The sequence below is a fragment of the Aegilops tauschii genome, chromosome 2 (assembly GCF_002575655.3).
Source record: "Aegilops tauschii subsp. strangulata cultivar AL8/78 chromosome 2, Aet v6.0, whole genome shotgun sequence".
Lineage (NCBI taxonomy): Eukaryota > Viridiplantae > Streptophyta > Magnoliopsida > Poales > Poaceae > Aegilops > Aegilops tauschii.
Window position 1 is genome coordinate 173583535 of NC_053036.3, and position 21596 is coordinate 173605130.

Consider the following 21596-nt stretch of genomic DNA (forward strand, 5'->3'; position numbering starts at 1 on the left):
CCGAGTACCACTCTCATAATCTTGTCTTTATTTTCTCGACCGTTTCGTTGGTCGACTGAATTCTGGTGGTCGATCTTTTTCGTAGCTCTTCCCAATGTCATTGACCTTCCGGATGACGATGAAGATGTGCCGCTGAGGCCCTGGAAAAGAGGAAGCAGGAAGACGTCAGCTGACATGCCGCCTCTGTCGATGCCGGTGATGGAACCGGTGATCCAGGAAGCCGGCGACACCAATCGGACTGTTGTGACTTTTGCCATACCGCCGACGAGTGCTCAGTCTTCAGCATCGACTGCCCAGACTCCAGTCGATCCATCTTCACTCTTCGCCGCACATCACGTCCCAGAGGACCAAGCGGGTGCTGCCAAGGAGGCTATTCGCCAAGCGAGCATCATGATGGAGCGGATGAAGGTGATCCGAGAGGCTAGCCAAGCTGCTTACGACGCCAGTTCAGCACTTCAGAGCAATGTCCAGGTTAGTTGATCACCGACTGACCCTTCAGCTTGCCGCTTGTTCTGTTAGGATATGGTACCTAAAAACTTTCTTGGAGGAATCTTACCATCGGTCTGCGTTTTGCATTTGTCCACCCACTGGGTGTTTTGACTTGTCACTAAGTAAACTTGCACTTTGAGCTGACTATGTTGTTGTCGATTGAATTTTTGAACCAGTGGGGGCACGCTGAGTGCACCCACTGGGTGTAGTCCCCAAGACCATAGTTGACTGCGGGCAGTTGACTGTGGTCTAAGAATCGGAATTTCCTCACTTGTCCTGGACGGACCATGACGAGTGGAACCTGAACCAGTGGGGGCACGCTAAGTGCACCCACTGGGTGTAGTCCCCGAGACCGTGGTCGACTGCGGGCAGTCGACTATGGTCTGAGAACAACTTTTTTTACACTCAACCTGGACAGACCATGTCGAGTGGAAACTGGACCAGTGGGGGCACGCTAAGTGCACCCAGTGGGTGTAGTCCCCGAGACTACTATTGGATGTTTGATTCGGCAATAGTCTTAGAATTTGTTGACTTTAACGCTTTATCACTCCGAAATAACCGATATTTTCATCTGTCGACTGACTTGTTCTTTGATCGCAGAAATCTTGTGAACTTGGACCTCGTTTTGCTGATCTGGAGCAGAAGCAGATTCAGCTCAATCTTGATCTGGAGCTGGCCAAGACAAATCTGCAGAAAGCCAAGGACGAAGCCGTTGGTAAGAAAGACTTGTCGTCTGATTTATCTATGAACCGGATTTCATTCTACTTTTTCTGAACCAAGCATTGTTTCTTTCAGACAAACTGAACCAAGCTCTGGCGAAAAAGGATCAAGATCTAGCGGCCGCACAGAAAACAATTGATGAGAAAACTGCACTCGCTGAATAGAAGCTAGCTTCAGTCGGCAAACTGGAGGAAGAAAATGCCAAGCTAAAAACTGCCCTTGACGAAGCCAATAAGGAAGCGACTCGCCTGAAGAAGGACAAGAACAATCTGAACGAGAAGATGTAAGGCATTGCTCGCAAGAGGGACGATCTAGAGAACTATCTGGGAGGTCTTGCTAAGAAGCTGTTCGTCATGCTTGAAGGTATTTTCTTTGACCCGACTGACTTGTTACTGTCGAATCGACATACAACCACTGACTCATCCTTGAATTGCGCATGCAGAATTTTGCCGGAACTTTGAGGAAGAAACCGGGCGAATTGAAACAAGTTTGGACCCCATCAACTCTCCAGTGAAGGATGAGGCTGCCATGAACGTACTCCGACTGGAATCTCGCATTGCTGGTGTCGTCGACTATCTCGCTCGACTGAAAGTCGCAATGTCGCGGATCGACACAGCTCTCTGGCCAATGGCGACGCTCCAGAACGACCTCGAGTCTCTGATGACTCGGCTCAATGAGGTTCCCGGTCGAGTGCAAGAATGGAAGAAGTCTTCTGCCCGGTGCGGCGCTGATGTGGCTCTATCCCTGGTTCGTGTCCACTGCAAGAAAGCGCGAGAAGAGAAGCTGGCAGCGATCAAGGTTGCCACTACCAAGAGGCACGACTTCCAATCTTTCATGGAGACCTTCATTGCTGCTGCCACTCGGATTGCTGACGGAATCGACCTGGACGAATTCGTCGAGCCTGCTAGCCCTCCTCCTGCGGAGTGAACAAACTTTTATGCCCACTTTAAATTTGCCTCCGAATGCCGAGTGATTTTGTAACCATTAAACTCCTTCGGGCTTGATGCCCGAGTACTTTAATCCGTGGTCTGGAACCTTAGGATTTATCCGAACTTGGTCTATCTCTGAAATATGCTTGTGTTTACTGCCGAGTGGAACTTGTCCTTCACTCGGAATAACCTTTGTACTTGAGATGCAGCTCTAAGGAAGGGATTCCAGTCGTCCTGCATCTCGTCGACCTTGTGGATAGGGATGGAGCGTACGTTATACTTGTGGCGTAGCTCCGAGGAGAAGGTTACAGTCGACCTGCACCTCGTCGTCCTTGCGAATGGGGATGGAGCGTACGTTGTACTTGTGACATAGCTCCGAGGAGAAGGTTGCAATCAACCTGCACCTCGTCGTCCTTGCGGATGGGGATGGAGCATACGTTGTACTTGTGACGTAGCTCCGAGGAGAAGGTTGCAATCGACCTGCACCTCGTCATCCTTGCGGATAGGGATGAGTTTCAAACTTAGGCGAGTACTGGACTGCAGCTAAGCCTCCGAGTGGGAGGGTTGCTCACCACTCGGTAGGATTTTTAAAACTTAGGCGAGTACTGGACTGCAGCTAAGCCCCCGAGTGAGAGGCTTGCTCTCCACTCGGTAGGATTTTTAAAACTTAGGCGAGTACTGGACTGCAGCTAAGCCCCCGAGTGGGAGGGTTGCTCACCACTCGGTAGGATTTTTCAAACTTAGGCGAGTACTAGACTGCAGCTAAGCCCCCGAGTGAGAGGGTTGCTCACTACTTGGTAGGATTTTTAAAACTTAGGCGAGTACTGGACTGCAACTAAGCCCCCGAGTGGGAGGATTGCTCACCACTCGATAGGATTTTTTTTAAACTTAGGCGAGTACTGGACTGCAGCTAAGCCCCCGAGTGAGAGGGTTGCTCACCACTCGGTAGGATTTTTAAAACTTAGGCGAGTACTGGACTGCAGCTAAGCCGCCGAGTGGGAGGATTGCTCACCACTCGGTAGGATTTTTAAAACTTAGGCGAGTACTGGACTGCAGCTAAGCCCCCGAGTGAGAGGCTTGCTCATCACTCAGTAGGATTTTTAAAACTTAGGCGAGTACTGGACTGCAGCTAAGCCCCCGAGTGGGAGGATTGCTCACCACTCGGTAGGATTTTTTTTAACTTAGGCGAGTACTGGACTGCAGCTAAGCCCCCGAGTGAGAGGCTTGCTCATCACTCGATAGGATTTTTAAAACTTAGGCGAAATAGATCCGCAGCTAAGCCCCCGAGTGAGAGGCTTGCTCACCACTCGGTAGGATTTTATAAACTTAGGCGAAACAGATTCGCAGCTAAGCCCCCGAGTGAAAGGCTTGCTCATCACTCGGTAGGATTTTATAAACTTAGGCGAAACGGATTCGCAGCTGAGACACCCACTGGGGGATTTCAGATACAAACATAAGCAACGACAATCATTTTAGAAGACTGTAAAACTCTTGTCTTTGATAAACAAACTACAAAGGTACTTCTTATTACATCTCAACAGACTGAGTGCTTAAGTATAAAAGGAGCGGAGCAGCTCCGCATTCCAAGCACGCGGCTCGTCTTTCTTGTGCTCGACATTGTAGAGGTGGTACGCTCAGTTGTGGAGCACTCTGGTGACAATGAAGGGGCCTTCCCAGGCAGGAGCAAGCTTGTGTGGTTTCTGCTGATCCACTCGAAGAACCAAGTCTCCCTCTTGAAATGCTCGACCCCTCACGTTTCTGGCATGGAATCGACGCGGGTCTTGCTGATAGATGGTTGACCGGATCAAGGCCATCTCTCTTTCCTCTTCCAGGAGATCAACTGCATCTTGCCGTGCCTGTTCTGCTTCATCTTCTAAGAAAAGCTCGACTCGGGGCACATTGTGGAGCAAGTCACTCGGAAGTACAGCTTCAGCTCCATAAACCAAGAAGAATGGAGTTCTGCCAGTCGACCGATTGGGAGTCGTCCTCAGTCCCCACAACACTGATGGAAGTTCATCGACCCAGGCTCCTGCCGCGTGTTCGAGATCACGCATCAGTCGGGGTTTCAGTCCTTTGAGAATCAATCCATTTGCTCTTTCAGCTTGTCCATTCGACTGGGGGTGGGCGACTGAAGCATAGTCGACTCAAGTACCTTGAGAAGCACAGAAGGCTCTGAACTCATCATAATCGAAGTTCGACCCGTTGTCAGTGATGATGCTGTGTGGAACACCATATCTGAATGTTAATTCTCTGATGAAACTGACAGCAGTACTGGCTTTAAGGTTTTTGATAGGCTTGGCTTCAATCCATTTGGTGAACTTGTCGACTGCTACAAGCACATGAGTGAAGCCGCTCCTACCAGTCCTCAGAGGTCCAACCATATCCAATCCCCAAAGCAAAGGGCCAGACGAGTGGAATGGTCTTCAAGGACGACGCAGGCTTGTGAGACATGTTGGAGTAAAACTGGCAACCTTCACATTTGTCGACTATTTCTTTTGCCATCTCATTTGCTCGTGGCCAGTAAAATCCCGCTCGGTATGCTTTGGCCACAATGGTCCGAGAGGACGCATGGTGACCACAGGTCCCCGAGTGGATGTCATTGAGGATCACTCGACCTTCTTCTGGTGTTATGCCTTTCTGGCAGAATCCAGTCACACTTTCTCTGAACAACTGTCCTTTTATCACAGTATAGGCTTTGGATCGACGGACGATCTGTCAAGCCTCTTCTTCATCCTCTGGGAGTTCCTTTCTAAGAATGTACGCGATATATGGTACTGTCCAATCGGGAGTGATGACCAAAACCTCCATGATCAAGTCGACCACGGCTGGAACCTCGATTTCAGTCGGATCAGTGGCACTCTTTGGTTGTGGGGGCTCTTCAGTGAAAGGATCTTCTTGAACTGAAGGTGAATGAATATGTTCCAAGAACACATTGCTGGGAATGGCTTCCCTCTTGGAACCTATCTTTGCCAGATCATCAGCTGCTTGATTTTTTAGTCGGTGTATGTGTTGGAGCTCTAACCCCTCGAACTTCTTTTCTAACTTTCTCACTGCATTGCAATAACCAGTCATAGCTGGGCTTCTGACGTCTCACTCCTTCATCACTTGATTGACCACTAAATCCGAGTCGCCATAGACCATGAGGCGACGGACGCCGAGTGAAATGGCCATACGCAACCCGTACAGAAGTGCCTCATATTCAGCTTTGTTGTTGGAGGAGTCAAAGTGAATCTAGAGAACATAGCTGAGTTTGTCACCACCGGGGGATACCAACACCACCCCAACACCAGAACCATTCAGCATCTTAGATCCATCGAAGAACATGGTCCAATGCTCCGGGTGAATCTAAGTCGGAAGTTGCTGTTCGATCCACTCGGCGAGGAAATCTGCTATTGCTTGGGACTTGATAGCTTTCTTTGCCTCAAACTTGATATCCAAGGGAAGGAGTTCAATCGCCCACTTTGCCACTCGACCAGTTGCATCTCCGTTGTTCAGAATCTTTGATAATGGAGCGTCGCTGACGACTGTAATGGAATGATCAGAGAAATAGTGTGCAACCTTCTTTGTGGTCATGTAAATCCCATAAACAAGCTTCTGATAATGTGGATATCTTTGCTTTGATGGAGTCAGAACTTCAGAAACATAATATACTGGGCGCTGAACTTTATAGGCTTTTCCTTCTTCTTCCCGCTCGACCGTGAGTGAGTACTGTACTGACAGCTTGTCCAGTGGCTGCAATGTAAAGCAGTAAAGGCTCTTTGTTGATTGGGGCAGCGAGCACCGGCTGGGTGGAAAGCAGGGCTTTGAGCTCTACAAACGCTGCATCAGCTTCGGGAGTCCACTCGAACTTATCAGACTTCTTCATCAGTCGGTAAAGAGGCAATGCCTTTTCACCGAGGCGAGAAATGAATCGACTCAAGGCGGCCAAACAACCAGTAAGCTTTTGGACATCGTGCACACGCACAGGGCGTTTCATCCGGAGTATAGCACCAACTTTCTATGGGTTAGCGTCGATCCCTCATTCGGAAACGAGGAAACCGAGAACTTTCCGCCAGGAACTCCGAATGTGCACTTTGATGGATTAAGCTTGATATCATACCTTCTGAGGTTGGCAAAAGTTTCAGCAAGGTCAGCCAGCAGGTCGGAACCCTTACGTGCCTTGACCACAATGTCATCCATGTATGCTTCCACATTCCGACTGATTTGAGTGAGCAAACACTTCTGAATCATCATCATGAATGTGGCTCCGGCGTTCTTCAAGCCGAATGGCATGGTGACGTAACAAAAGCAACCGAATGGAGTGATGAAAGCCATTTTTATCTCATCGGTTCCATACAGTCGGATCTGATGATACCCGGAATAGGTGTCCAGAAAAGACAATCGCTCACACCCCGCAGTCGAGTCGACGATTTGGTCGATGCGGGGGAGAGGAAAATGAAATGCACATGCGAAGTGAATCATCCTTCTTGGGGACCATGACAACATTGGCGAGCCACTCGGAGTGGTAGATTTCTCGGATGAACTCAGCTGCAAGGAGCCGAGCCACTTCTTCACCAATTGCTTTTCTCTTCTGTACGGCGGACCGTCGAAGATGTTCCTTGACTGGTTTTACCTTCGAGTCGACTCGCAAACGATGCTCAACCAGTCCCCTGGGTACACCCGGCATGTTAGAAGGTTTCCATGCGTAGATGTCCCAGTTCTCACGGAGGAACTGGACGAGCGCTTCTTCCTATTTGCTGTCGAGTGAAGTTGAAATATGAGTAGGAGCAGCACTAGGATCGGTCGGGTGAATATGAATCGGCTTGGTTTCACCGGACGACTGAAATGCAGAATTAGTGGCAGGCTTCTTGGAGTGGAACAAATCACTCGGATCTGCGTTCTTCCGGTATTCTTGCATTTTGACTGCTGCCATTTGTGCATCGGCGATTTTTGAGCCTTTCTGGAAGCACTCTTCTTCCTTGTGTCGATTGCTAGTGATAGTGATCACTCCTCTGGGACCAGGCATTTTCAACTTGAGGTACACGTAACATGGTCGAGCCATGAAACGTGCATAAGCAGGCCTACCCAGAATAGCATGATAAGCACTCTGGAAATCCACCACTTCAAATGTCAACTTTTCCTTGCGGTAATTCTTGGAATCACCGAAAACCACATCAAGTGCAATCTGGCCGAGTGATTCGGCTTTCTTGCCAGGTATGATGCCATGGAAACTCATATTACTTTCACTAAGCTTGGACATCGGAATGCCCATTCCCTTCAAGGTCTCAGCATACAAGATATTCAGGCCACTACCACCATCCATTAGCACTTTAGTCAGTCGAGTGCCTTCAACAACTGGGTCGACCACCAGCGCTTGCCTCCCAGGGGTGGCTATATGTGCTAGATGGTCTGACTGGTCGAATGTGATGGTAGTCTGGGACCACTTCAAATAACTTAGTATTGCCGGAGCAACCATGTTCACCTCTCTGTTAATAACTTTCAGTCGACTTTTGCTTTCAACATCAGCAAAAATCATCAGAGTGAAATTGACATTGGGAAAACCATCATCATCTTCTTCCCTATCCTCACCCTTGTCTGACTCCTTTTCCTTCTCCTTGGGTTGTTTCTCTTGGAACTGCTGGATCAGGAGCTGACACTGTCGAGTGGTGTGTTTTAGGGTAAATGAGATTACCCTCTTCATCTTTTTTGGTATGAATGTGGCACGGTAAATCCAACACATCATTCCCATCTTGATCTTTAACTTTCTTAGGGTTCCATGGCCCTTTGGGCTTCCCTTTGAACTTCCCTTGAGCCACAACTAAAGCTTCACCAGGAGCAGCTGGTTCGGCCTTGCGTTTCTGTTTCCGACTGGAATTCCCTCCTCCGGTTTCTTGGGCGACTATTTTGTGCTTGCCACTCCGGAGCCGGTCTTCCTCTTCACCATTGGCATACTTGGTGGCGATCTCCATCATCCGACTCAGGGACATATCCCATGTCCGACCAAACTTCAGGTTCAAATATCTGTACTTAACACCCTCCTTGAAGGCACAAACTGCTTGGTGATCTGACACATTCTCCACTGTGTGGTGCAATGTGATCCATCTCTGGATATAACCTCTCAAGGTCTCATTCGGTTTCTGCACACAGGACTGCAACTCTTAACCCTGCTGGTCATTTGCATGTACCTTCAAAGGTTCTAACAAACACTCGGGCAAGTTCCTCCCAACTATATATGCTGCCAGGTGCTAACTAATTCAACCATGCTCTGGCTGAGCCTTCCAACATCAGAGGAAGGTGCTTCATGGCCACTTCACCATTGCCGCCACCGATCTGTACAGCCACTCGGTAGTCCTCGAGCCAAGTGTCAGGCTTGGACTCACCGGTGAACTTGCTGACTCCAGTCTCCAACCTGAAGTTGGGAGGAATCACTGCTGCTCTGATGGCTCTGCTGAAACACTCGGGACCTGAAACATGCACTCTGCTGCCAGTCGGATAATCCCTATCATGGCCTTCTCTGTGTGCTCTGTTCCTGTCAACCAGACCTTGAACGAGAATAGATCTCGCATCAAAGCCCGGCTCTCTGGGGTCGACTGGAATTTTTCGTCCGCCACTGTGAGGGCGTCTGTCATCGTGTTGTCGAGGCACATATGACCCACTCCTCGGGGGAGGCGTGAGTATCGTCGTCGAGCCGGTGATCATACTGCTCACGGTTTCTGTACTGATCTCGCCGGTCTCCATGTCCCTCACGCCGCGGAGGCGATCTCGGCCTGTGAGCCGACTGAACGGTGTCTGCCATCACAGATCTGCTATGAATCCTATTCCGTGACTGAGATACTGATGTGTTCTGCTCTCCCGCTGCCCGGAGTAAAGCCCAGATCTGCATCAAACCTCTGCCAGCTTCCGACTGGGAAGGCTGAATTGACTCTGCTATTCGGGCTGCAGCTGTGAGATTCTGAATTGGAGTTCGGTATACCTGAGTTGGAGGCGGAAAAAGTAGTCGTCAACTGGACTCAGGAATCCGCTGCCGAGCACGCTCGTCGAGTGCTTGCTGGAGGTTCTCCAGTCAAGTGCGCTCAGCCAAGTTGGCTAGGCGCGCCTCCTCCAAGGCCCGGGCCTCGGGGGTTTCTCCAATGATAGGAGTGTGAAGTGCATCCATGTTACGGCGGCGAAGCTCTTCCCTCTGCTGCGAAGAGAGGGGCTCGGGGCGGTACTCCTCGTGGACGCGCGACAGATCGCCGCCGCCATCGCCACCATCGTCGCGGGGGAAGCCAGGAGGACTGCATGGTCCATTGACCATCAAGACTTCCGCCGCGGGGTCACTGCTGTCGCACTTGGATGCCGTCTCGACGGAGCCGGTCGAACATGCCGTAGAGAGCGGGCTCGATTGCCGCGACTTGTGGAGTGGCCGACTAGCGAGCCACCGCGTGCCTCACCCACCGCTGGAGTTACGACCGACCGGAACGCTTGCGCTGGCGGACAGCAGGGAGCGAGGACGCCACAGGAGCCAACCGATACTGAGTCGACGGCTGCCGAAGAAGGACGACGCGGACGCACGCGCGAAAGTGTGTCGCCCCGCGGACGGGGAGCGCCTCGACGTCGAGCGGAGCTTCTTGGAGCCAGGCGGAGTCGTTGGCGACGAAGACGAGCGCGCCGAGACGGATCTCACGGCCCTTAGCCAATCCACCGCCGGAAACCATGATGATGGGAATCGGAAAAATTGCAACTTTACCAACAAGTCGCTAAGACACTTGCCCCACGGTGGGCGCCAACTGTCGTGGATCTAAGACTGACAGTAGAATGGGGGGTAGGTATGTAGAGGCAAGATCCTAGCTATGGCAAAGTTGTACACACGAGTTTTACGAGTTCAGACCCTTCTCAGAAGAAGTAACAGCCCTACGTCCCGGAGCCCGGAGGCGGTCGACTGGATTATGCGTGTGTGTGTGTGTTACAGGGGGTGCGAACCCTTGTGCCTGTGGAGGGGGGTGGCTTATATAGAGTGTGCCAGGACCCCAGCCAACCCACGTTACAAAGGGTTTAAGGTACATCAAGAGGGGGGCGTTACTGGTAACGCCAGTAATAAAGAGACATAATGACCATTAAAGCTATGATGTAATGTCCGACCGTTGCAGTGCGGAGTGGCTTTAGATCTTCTGGCGGTCGAGTGACAGTCTCCATGGTCGAGTGACTTCAAGTCTTCCGAGTGGAATGCCTCATGGTCGAGTGGATGATGACTCCTCTTCGAATGCTTCTGGTTTTAGGGTGATGTCCTAGGGGAGGGTGTCTAGGTCAGGCCTATGACCCTACCCTAGGTACATAGCTTCATCAGGCGCCGCCCCCTCCTAGTCCAATTCGGACCAACCCTTGGGGGGGGGGCATGCGGCCACCCCTTGAGGCCCTTCTCTCCTTTCCCCTAAAGCCCATTAAGGCCCACTAACTCCCCGACGAATTCCCGTAACTCTCCAGTACTCCAAAAATACCCGAATCACTCAGAACCATTCCGATGTCCGAATATAGCCTTCCAATATATGAATCTTTACCTCTCGACCATTTCGAGACTCGTCGTCATGTCCGTGATCTCATCCGAGACTCCGAACAAACTTTGGTCATCAAATCACATCTCATAATACAAATCGTCATCGAACGTTAAGCGTGCGGACCCTACGGGTTCGAGAACTATGTAGACATGACCGAGACACATCTCCGGTCAATAACCAATAGCGGAACCTGGATGCTTATATTGGCTCCTACATATTCTACGAAGATCTTTATCGGTCAAACCGCATAACAACATACGTTGTTCCCTTTGTCATCGGTATGTTATTTGCCCGAGATTCGATCGTTGGTATCATCATACCTAGTTCAATCTCATTACCGGCAAGTCTCTTTACTCGTTCCTTAATGCATCACCCCGCAACTAACTCATTAGTCACATTGCTTGCAAGGCTTATAGTGATGAGCATTACCGAGAGGGCCTACAGATACCTCTTCGAAATACGGAGTGACAAATCCTAATCTCGATCTATGCCAACTCAACAAGCACCATCGGAGAAACCTGTAGAGCATCTTTATAATCACCCATTTACGTTGTGACGTTTGATAGCACACAAGGTGTTCCTCTGGTATTTGGGAGTTGCATAATCTCATAGTCAGAGGAACATGTATAAGTCATGATGAAAGCAATAGCAATAAAACTAAACGATCATTAATGCTAAGCTAACGGATGGGTCTTGTCCATCACATCATTCTCTAATGATGTGATCCCGTTCATCAAATGACAACACATGTCCATGCTCAGGAAACTTAACCATCTTTGATTAACGAGCTAGTCTAGTAGAGGCATACTAGGGACACTCTATTTGTCTATGTATTCACACATGTACTAAGTTTCCGGTTAGTACAATTCTAGCATGAATAATAAACATTTATCATGATATAAGGAAATATAAATAACAACTTTATTATTGCCTCTAGGGCATATTTCCTTCACAACGGGTTTAGCATCAGGTTCCATATTAATCTTGTGCTGACATAGAGTGGGACTAATGCCGTTTAAGTCAGCAAGAGTATGTCCAATAGCGTCTCGGTGCTTCCTTAGAACCTTCAATAATCTTTTTTCTTCATGTTCTGAAAGGTTAGCACTAATAATAACAGGATATATCTTATTTTCGTCAAGATAAGCATATTGCAAAGTGTCTGGCAATTGTTTTAATTCAAACACAGGATCACCTTTAGGTGGAGGAGGGCCTCCTAGAGTTTCAATAGGCAAATTGTGTTTAAGCAGAGGACGTTGTTCAAAGAAAATATCATCTATTTCATTTCTTTCATGCATATGTAAATCATTTTCATGGTCTAGCAAATATTGTTCTAAAGGATCACTAGGAGGCACAACAATAGAAGCAAGACCAATTATTTCATCCTTACTAGGCAATTCTTTTTCATGAAGCTTTCTACTAAACTTGGAAAAGTTAAACTCATGAGACTCACCACCAAAACTAACACCGACAGTTTGTTTCTCACAATCTATTTTAGCATTGACGGTGTTCAAGAAAGGTCTACCAAAGATAATGGGACAAAAGTCATCTTGTGGGGAACCAAGAACAAGAAAATCAGTAGGGTATTTTATTTTCCCACACAAAACTTCAACATCACTAACAATCCCAAGTGGTGTGATGGTGTCTCTATTAGCAAGTTTAATAGTGGTGTCTATTTCCTCTATTTCAGCGGGTGCTATGTCATTCATAATTTATTGATATAAGGTAAAGGGAATAGCACTCACGCTAGCACCTATGTCACATAAACCATGATAATAGTGATCTCCTGTTTTAACTGAGACAACGGGCATGCCAACAACGGGTCTATGATTATCCGTTCTATCGGGTTTGGCGATTCTAGTAGCTTCATTACAGAAGTAAATAACATGACCATCTATATTTTTTTTCAATAGATCCTTAACCATAGCAACACTAGGTTCTACTTTAATTTGTTCATCAGGTTTAGGTATTCTAATATAACTTTTGTTGACCACAGTTGAAACTTTAGCACGTTCCTTTATTCTAACAGGGAAAGGTGGTTTCTCAATATAAGCAGTAGGAACAACTGGATCAACATTATAGAGTATAGTTTCCTGTTTAGCTAGTTCCGATTCTTTAATTTCTTCTTTAATAGGTGGGTGATATTTAAACTACTTCTCTTTGGGGAGATCAACATGAGTAGCAAATGATTCACAGAAAGAGGCTACTATCTCAGAGTCAAGTCCATATTTAGTGCTAAACTTTTGAAAAGCATTTGTATTCATAAAAGATTTAACATAATCATACTTAAGCTTAATACCCGACTCTTTACCTTCGTCGAGTTCCCAATCTTCAGAGTTGCATTTAATGCTTTCCAAAAGATCCCACCGGAATTCAATAGTCTTCTTAATAAAAGAACCAACACAAGAAGTATCAAGCATGGATCAATCATTATGAGAAAGCCGAGCATAAAAATTCTGGATAATAATTTCTCTTGAGAGCTCATGATTGGGGCATGAATATAACATTGACTTAAGCCCCCCCCCCCAAGCTAGAGCAATACTTTCTCCTTCATGAGGCCAAAAATTATATATGTAATTTCGATCACGATGGACTAGATGCATAGGATAAATTTTTTGGTGGAACTCCAATTTCAATCGATTCCAATTCCAAGATCCAATATCATCGCATAGCCTATATCATGCCAATGCTTTTCCCTTCAAAGATAAAGGGAAAACCTTCTTCTTAACTTCATCTCCGGGTAAACCTGCAAGCTTAAACAATCCACAAATTTGTTCCACATTTATCAAGTGCATATCAGGATGTTCAGTTCCATCTCCTGCATAAGGATTAGCTAGCAGTTGTTCTATCATACCCGAAGGAATTTCATATTCAATATTTTTAGTAGGTGCGGTAGGTTGAGGGGTAGCTAATTGTGGTTCTAGTCGAGGTGAAGATACCCCGAACAAACCCCTCAAAGTATTGTTTTCCATAGTAACAAGTGACAATAAATTTCAGCACACTATATAAATGTTTCCTTACCAAATTCCACTTACCAAAGGCGTTTCACTCCCCGGCAACGGCGCCAGAAAATATCCTTGATGACCCACAAGTATATGTGATCAATTGTAGCTCTTTTCGATAAGTAAAGAGTGTCGAACCCAACGAGGAGCAGAAGGAAATGACAAGTGGTTTTTAGTAAGGTAATGTCCGCAACTGCTGAAATTGTAAGTAACAGAGTAGTTCGATAGCAAGATAATTTTTAACGGGCTAGTAACGATAATAGTAGCAAAAGTGCAGCAAGGTAGTCCATTCCTTTTGAGGCAAAGGACAGGCCAAAACGGTCTCTTATAATAGGCAAAGCGTTCTTGAGGGTACACGAGAATTTCATCTAGTGAATTTTATCATGTTGGTTCGATTTGTGTTCGCTACTTTGATAATTTGATATGTGGGTGGACCGGTGCTTAGGTGTTGTTCTTACTTGAACAAACCTCCTACTTATGATTAACCCTCTTGCAAGCATCCGCAATTAAGAGAAAAGTATTAAGAATAAATTCTAACCATAGCATTAAACTTTTGGATCCAATCGGTCCCTTACGGAATAGCGCATAAACTAGAGTTTAAGCTTCTGTGACTCTCGCAACCCATCATCTAATAACTACTCCACAATGCATTCCCTTAGGCCCAAACATGGTGAAGTGTCATGTAGTCGACGTTCACATGACACCACCAAGGGAATCACAACATACATACTATCAAAATATCATACACATATCAAGTTCACATGATTACTTGCAACATGATTTCTCCCGTGACCTCAAGAACAAAAGTAACTACTCACAAATGATAATCATGCTCAAGATCAGAGGAGTGTTAAATAGCATAATGGATCTGAACATATAATCTTCCACCAAATAAACCATATAGTAATCAACTACAAGATGTAATCAACACTACTAGTCACCCACAAGCACCAATCTGTAACAAGATTGAACACAAGAGATGAACTAGGGTTTGAGATGAGATGGTGCTGTTGAAGATGTTGATGGAGATTGCCCTCCCCAAGATGGGAGAGTTGTTGGTGATGATGATGATGATGGTTTTTCCCTCCGGGAGGGAAGTTCCCCCGGCGGAATCGCTCTGCCGGAAGGCAAAAGTGCTCCTGCCCAAGTTCCGCCTAGAGACGGCGGCGCTCCGTCCCAAAAGTACTCTCCTTATTTCTTCTAGGTCAAAATGACCTATATACCAGAAGAAGGGCACCGGATGTGGGCCTGGGTGAGCACAACCCACCAGGGCGCACCTGGGCTCCCTGGCGCGCGCAGGTGGGTTGTGACCACCTGGTGGGCCCCCTCTGGTACTTATTTGCTCCAATATTCCTCAAATATTTCATAAAAAATCTCCGTGAAGTTTCAGCTTGTTTGGAGTTGTGCAGAATACGTAGCCTGACGTAGCTCTTCCAGGTCCAGATTTCCAGCTACCGGAATTCTCCCTCTTTGTGTGTACCTTTCATATTATGAGAGAAAAGGCATTAGAATTACTCAAAAAAGCATTATTATGCATAAAAACATCATAAATAACAGTAGGAAAACATGATGCAAAATGGATGTATCTGCTACCTTGCTGTTTTTATATTTTCAGATTATAAAAACCTATATCTACCATCCATATTACACTTGTATCACCATCTCTTCGCCGAACTAGTGCACCTATACAATTTACCATTGTATTGGGTGTGTTGGGGACACAAGAGACTCTTTGTTATTTGGTTGCAGGGTTGTTTGAGAGAGACCATCTTCATCCTACGCCTCCCACGGATTGATAAACCTTAGGTCATCCACTTGAGGGAAATTTTCTACTGTCCTACAAAACTCTGCACTTTGAGGCCCAACAACGTCTACAAGAAGAAGGTTTCATAGTAGACATCAAGATCTTTTCTGGCGCCGTTGCCGAGGAGGTTAGTGCTTGGAGGTATATCTTTAGATCTTGCAATTGAATCTTTTAGTTTTTTGTTTTATCACTAGTTTAGTTTATAAAAGAAAACTACAAAAAATGGATTTGAGGTTACCTCATATGCTTCATCTTTTTAACGTCTTTCGTGAGAATGATGGAAAGGAAATTGTGCCCAAGTGTTAGAAGAAGAAGTCAATAAGATGTTTGGCATAAAATATTTGAATGATGAGCATGATTGCAATTTTGTTAGTATGAATTCTATTAATATCCATGATGCTAATGATATGCAAAGCCACAAGCTTGGGGATGCTATGTTTGGTGAGTGTGATATTTTTTGTCCCCCAAGTTTTGATGAGAATATTTATTATGATGAAAGCATGCCTCCTACTTATGATGATTATATTGATGAAAGTGGGTTTGGAAGAGTGTCAACTTTAGGAAGTAATGATCCCACTATTTTGGAGGGTGTTGAATCTTATTGTGATAATTGTGGAAGTGGATTTGGACAGGTCATGACTTCATTTAGTGATGAATCCACTATTTCGGAAGAGGTTCCAATTGATTATGAGAACAAAGTTGCTATCTATGATGATTATTGTGATGGCATGTATGTTATAAAGAATAATGATAACCATGAAACTTGTCATCGTGATTTTAATTTTCAATTGGATTATGCCCCACATGATAGTTATTTTGTTGAGTTTGCTCCCACTTCTATTCATGAGAATAAATTTGCTTATGTGGAGAGTGATAAATATTCTATGCTTATGGATCATGAAAAGAATGCTTTATGTGATGGTTATATTGTGGAATTCATTCATGATGCCACTGAAAATTATTATGAGAGAGGAACATATGCTTCTACATATTGCAGTAATATCATGTTTCCTTTCTATGTGTTGAAAATCTTGAAGTTTTGCTTGTTTTATCTTCCTATGCTAGTTGATTCTTGTTCCCATAAATTATTTGCTCACAAAATCCCTATGCATAGGAAGTGGGTTAGACTTAAATGTTCTTATCATATGCTTCGTTATGCTCCCATTATGTTTCAATTCTTATCTTTTATGTGAGCATCATTGAAATCATCATGCCTAGCTAAAAAGGCATTAAAGAAAAGCGCTTGTTGGGAGACAACCCAATATTTATACCTATTGTTTTTGTGTGTTCACATGATTATGCTACTGTAGTAATAATTTTTTATATCTTTTGTTTCAATAAAGTGCCAAGTAAGACCTTTGGGATGGTCTATGGTGATATTTGATTCAATTCTGTCCAAAAAGCAGAAACTTTTGCGCCCAGTCACAGAATTGTTAAAAATCACTGGAGCGTCGAACAATTCTGAATTTTTTACAGTATATTGATATACAAATTTCCCAGGTTTTCCTAATTTTTCAGAATTTTTGGAGTTACAGAAGTATGGAAAGTTTCCAGGTTACTACAGACTGTTCTGTTTTTGACAGATTCTGTTTTCATCGTGTTGTTTGCTTATTTTCATGAATCTATGGGTAGTATCGGAGGGTATGAACCATGGAGAAGTTAGAATACAGTAGATACAACACCAATATAAATTTAAAATGAGTTCACAACAGTATCTAAGTGGTGGTTTGCTTTATTATACTAACGGAGCTTACGAGTTTTCTGTTAAGTTTTCAAGTTTTGGGTGAGATGTCGATATGAGGAGAATAAGGAGTGGCAAGACCCTAAGCTTGGGGATTCCGAGGGCACGCCAAGGTAATATTAAAGGAAGATCCAAGCAACTAAGCTTGGGGATGCCCCGGAAGGCATCCCCTCTTTCGTCTCCAACATCATCGGTAACCTCACTTGGAGCTATATTTTTATTCGTCACATGATATGAGTTTTACTTGGAGCATCAATTTATTTTGTTAGGATTTGCTTGCTGTTATTTAGAGTAATGTTTTGTATCTTTTAGTTCAATAAAAAGGTCAAGTATAGCCTTTACCATGCTTATTTTATAAGTCTATATGTTACTGTTTTGAAAACAGAATGTTTTCTATCATTGTCTGAATTCTTCTGGAAAGTCAGAATGTGATAAAATCTTGAAATTTTTACACAATGAGTAAAAAATATCTACAGTGTGGTAATAGTTTAGAATTTTTGGAGTTAGGGAAGTATGATTCCTCTTGCATTCTTTACAGACTGTTCTGTTTAGACAGATTGCTGTTATGTTTGCATTGTTTGCATATGTTTGCTTGTTAATAATTCTATTTGAGGATAGGAGCCTTAAATATGCAGAGGCATTTAGTATGCAATGTCAAATTATAATTTTAGTGATTTTCTACAGTAGAGAATGATAAGGTTTTGCGTTGATTTATACTAACTTATCTCATGAGTTCTTATTGAGTTTTGTGTGGATGAAGTTTTTAAGATTTAGGGAACCCGCGATATGAAAGGAATTAAGGAGACACAAAAGCTCAAGCTTGGGGATGCCCAAGGCATCCCTAATTAACATTTCAAGAAGTCTCAAACATCTAAGCTTGGGGATGCCCCGGTTGGCATCTCACCTTTCTTCTTGAACAACTATCGTTCAGTTTTGGTTGAGCCTAAGTTTTTGCTTCTTCACATGATATGTGCTATCCTTGCAAGGTCATTTTATTTTGTTTTGCTTGCTGTTTGAATAATATCCCGAGATCTTAAATTCTTAAATGTTGGAGAGTCTTCACATAGTTACATAATTATTCGACTACTCATTAATCTTCACTTATATCTTTTGGAGTAGTTTGTCATTTTCTCTAGTGCTTCACTTATATCTTTTTAGAGCACGGCGGTGGTTTTATTTTGAAGAAATTGATGAACTCTCATGCTTCACTTATATTATTTTGAGAGTCTCTAAACATCATGGTAATTTGCTTAGGTTATGAATTTGGTCCTAATATGATGGGCATCCAAGAGGATATAATAAAAACTTTCATATAAAGTGCATTGAATAAGATGAGAAGTTTGGTTCCTTATGATTGTTTTGAGATATAAAGATGATGGTATTAGAGTCATGCTAGTGAGTAATTGTGGATTGTAGAAATACTTGTGTTAAAGTTTGTGATTCTCATAGCATGCACGTATGGTGAACCGTTATGTAACGAAGTTGGAGCATGATTTATTTATTGATTGTCCTCCTTATGAGTGGCGGTCGGGGACGAGCGATGGTCTTTTCCTACCAATCTATCCTCCTAGGAGCATGCGCGTAGTACTTTGTTTAATGACTAATAGATTTTTGCAATAAGTATGTGAGTTCTTTATGACTAATGTTGAGTCTGTGGATTATACGCACTCTCACCCTTCCACCATTGCTAGCCTCTCTAGTACCGCACTACTTCCGTCGGTACCATACACCCACCATATACCTTCCTCAAAACAGCCACCATACCTACCTATTATGACATTTCCATAGCATTCTGAGATATATTGCCATGCAACTTTCTGCCGTTCCGTTTATTATGACACGTTCCATCATTGTCATATTGCTTTGCATGATCATGTAGTTGACATCGTATTTGTGGCAAAGCCACCTTTCATATTTCTCTCATACATGTCACTCTTGAGTCATTGCACTTCCCGGTACACCGCCGGAGGCATTCATATAGAGTCATATTTTGTTCTAAGTATCGAGTTGTAATTCTTGAGTTGTAAGTAGATAAAAGTGTGATGATCATCATTATTAGAACATTGTCCCATGTGAGGAAATCAAAAAAAAAGAGAAAGGCCAAAGAAGCCAAATGAAAAAAACAAGAAAATAAGAGAAAAGAGAGAAGGGGCAATGTTACTATCCTTTTTCCACAATTGTGCTTCAATGTAGTACCATGATCTTCATGATAGAGAGTCTCCTGTGTTATCACTTTCATATACTAGTGGGAAATTTTCATTATAGAACTTGGCTTGTATATTCCAACGATGGGCTTCCTCAAATTGCCCTAGGTCTTCATGAGCAAGCAAGTTAGATGCACACCCACTTAGTTTCTTTTTGAGCTTTCATAAATTTATAGCTCTAGTGCATATGTTGCATGGCAATCCCTACTCACTCACGTTGATATCTATTGATGGGAATCTCCATAGCCCGTTGATACGCCTAGTTGATGTGAGACTATCTCCTTCTTTTTGTCTTCTCCACAACCACCATATTCTATTCCACCTATAGTGCTATGTCCATGGCTCACGCTCATGTATTGCGTGAAAGTTGAAAAGGTTTGAGAACATCAAAAGTATGAAACAATTGCTTGGCTTGTCATCGGGGTTGTGCATGATTTGAGTATTTTGTGTGATGAAGATGGGGCATAGTCGGACTATATGAATTTGTAGGGATAACTTTCTTTGGCCATGTTATTTTGAGAAGACATGATTGCCTTATTAGTATGCTTGAAGTATTATTGTTTTTATGTCAATATTAAACTTTTGTTTTGAATCTTATGGATCTGAATATTCTTGCCACAATAGAGAAGATTACATTGGTAAATATGTTAGGTAGCATTCCACATCAAAAATTCTGTTTTTAACATTTACCTACTCGAGGACGAGCAGGAATTAAGCTTGGGGATGCTTGATACGTCTCCAACGTATCTATAATTTTTTATTGTTCCATGCTATTATATTATCTATCTTGAATGTTTTATATGCATTTATATGCTATTTTATATGATTTTTTGGGACTAACCTATTAACCTAGAGCCCAGTGCCAGTTTCTGTTTTTTTCCTTGTTTTTGAGTTTTGCAGAAAAGGAATATCAAACGGAGTCCAAATGAGCTGAAAATTTACAGTGATTTTTTATGGACCAGAAGAAGCCCCCGAAGCAAAAGAGTTGGGCCAGAAGAGCCAGAGGCATCCACAAGGGTGGAGGGTGCCCCCCTAGGGCGCCCCCTGCCTTCTCGTCGCCTTGTGGACCCCCAGACGTGAACCGACGCCAAAAATTCCTATAAATCCAGAAACCCCCAGAAAGAAACCTAAATCGGGAGTTCCGCCGCTGCAAGCCTCTGTAGCCACGAAAAACCAATCGAGAGCCCGTTCCGGCACCCTGCTGGAGGGGGAAACCATCATCGGTGGCCATCTTCATCATCCCTCGCTCTCCATGACGAGGAGTGTAACACCCCGCATGTAACTTGCCATATTTGTAACTCCGACTCTCGCCATTTCCGGCTATGTGATATGTTTTTCCCTCCGTTGTCGGGTTTTGTCTTTCATTTTGTATTTTGTCATGTCATGCATTTTCATATCATGTCATCATGCGCATTGCATTTCCATACGTGTTCGTCTCATGCATCCGAGCATTTTCCCCGTTGTCCGTTTTCCAATCCGGCGCTCCTATCTCCTCCGGTGCACCCCTCTAGTTTTCTTTCGTGTGCGTGTGTCAAACTTTTTCGGAATGGACCGAGGCTTGTCAAGTGGTCTTAATATACCACCCGGAGACTACCGGTCAAGTTTCGTTCCATTCGAAGGTCGTTTGGTACTCCAACGGTTAACCGGGCATCCGCAAAGTCCATTTGAGTATCCAGCAAAAACCCCCTTCAAAACCAGCCCAAAACCCACCAAACTCTCTTCCATGCTCTAGGTCGTTCGATCACGATCGTGTGGGCAAAAACCGCACCTCATTTGAAGCCTCCTAGCTCCCTCTACCTATAAATATGTGGGCATCCCGAAATACAACCGCGGTCCAAACCCTAAAAAAATCCCTCCGCGCCGCCGGACGCGTCCGTACCCCGCCGGACACGTCCGCCGCCGCGCCCCATCCAGTCCCGTGGTGCCACGTGTCCTCGCCGGGTCCTCCCGCCGCCGCGGCCCGCGAGCCCGCCGCGGGCCCGCCGGCCCGTTCGCCGCCGCCCGCGCCTCCCCGCCGGTCTGCGTCCGCCGGCGCCGCCCCGCCGACCCGCCGCGCTCGCCATCCTCCTCACCGCCGCCGGCGCCCGCGCGCTCGCCGCCCGCCGCTGACCGCCCAAATCTTCATTGGAAGAGGGCTAGTTGCTGTTATTCTCTGGTTCTTAACAGAACTTGGAGATTTGTCATTTTTTGTATCATT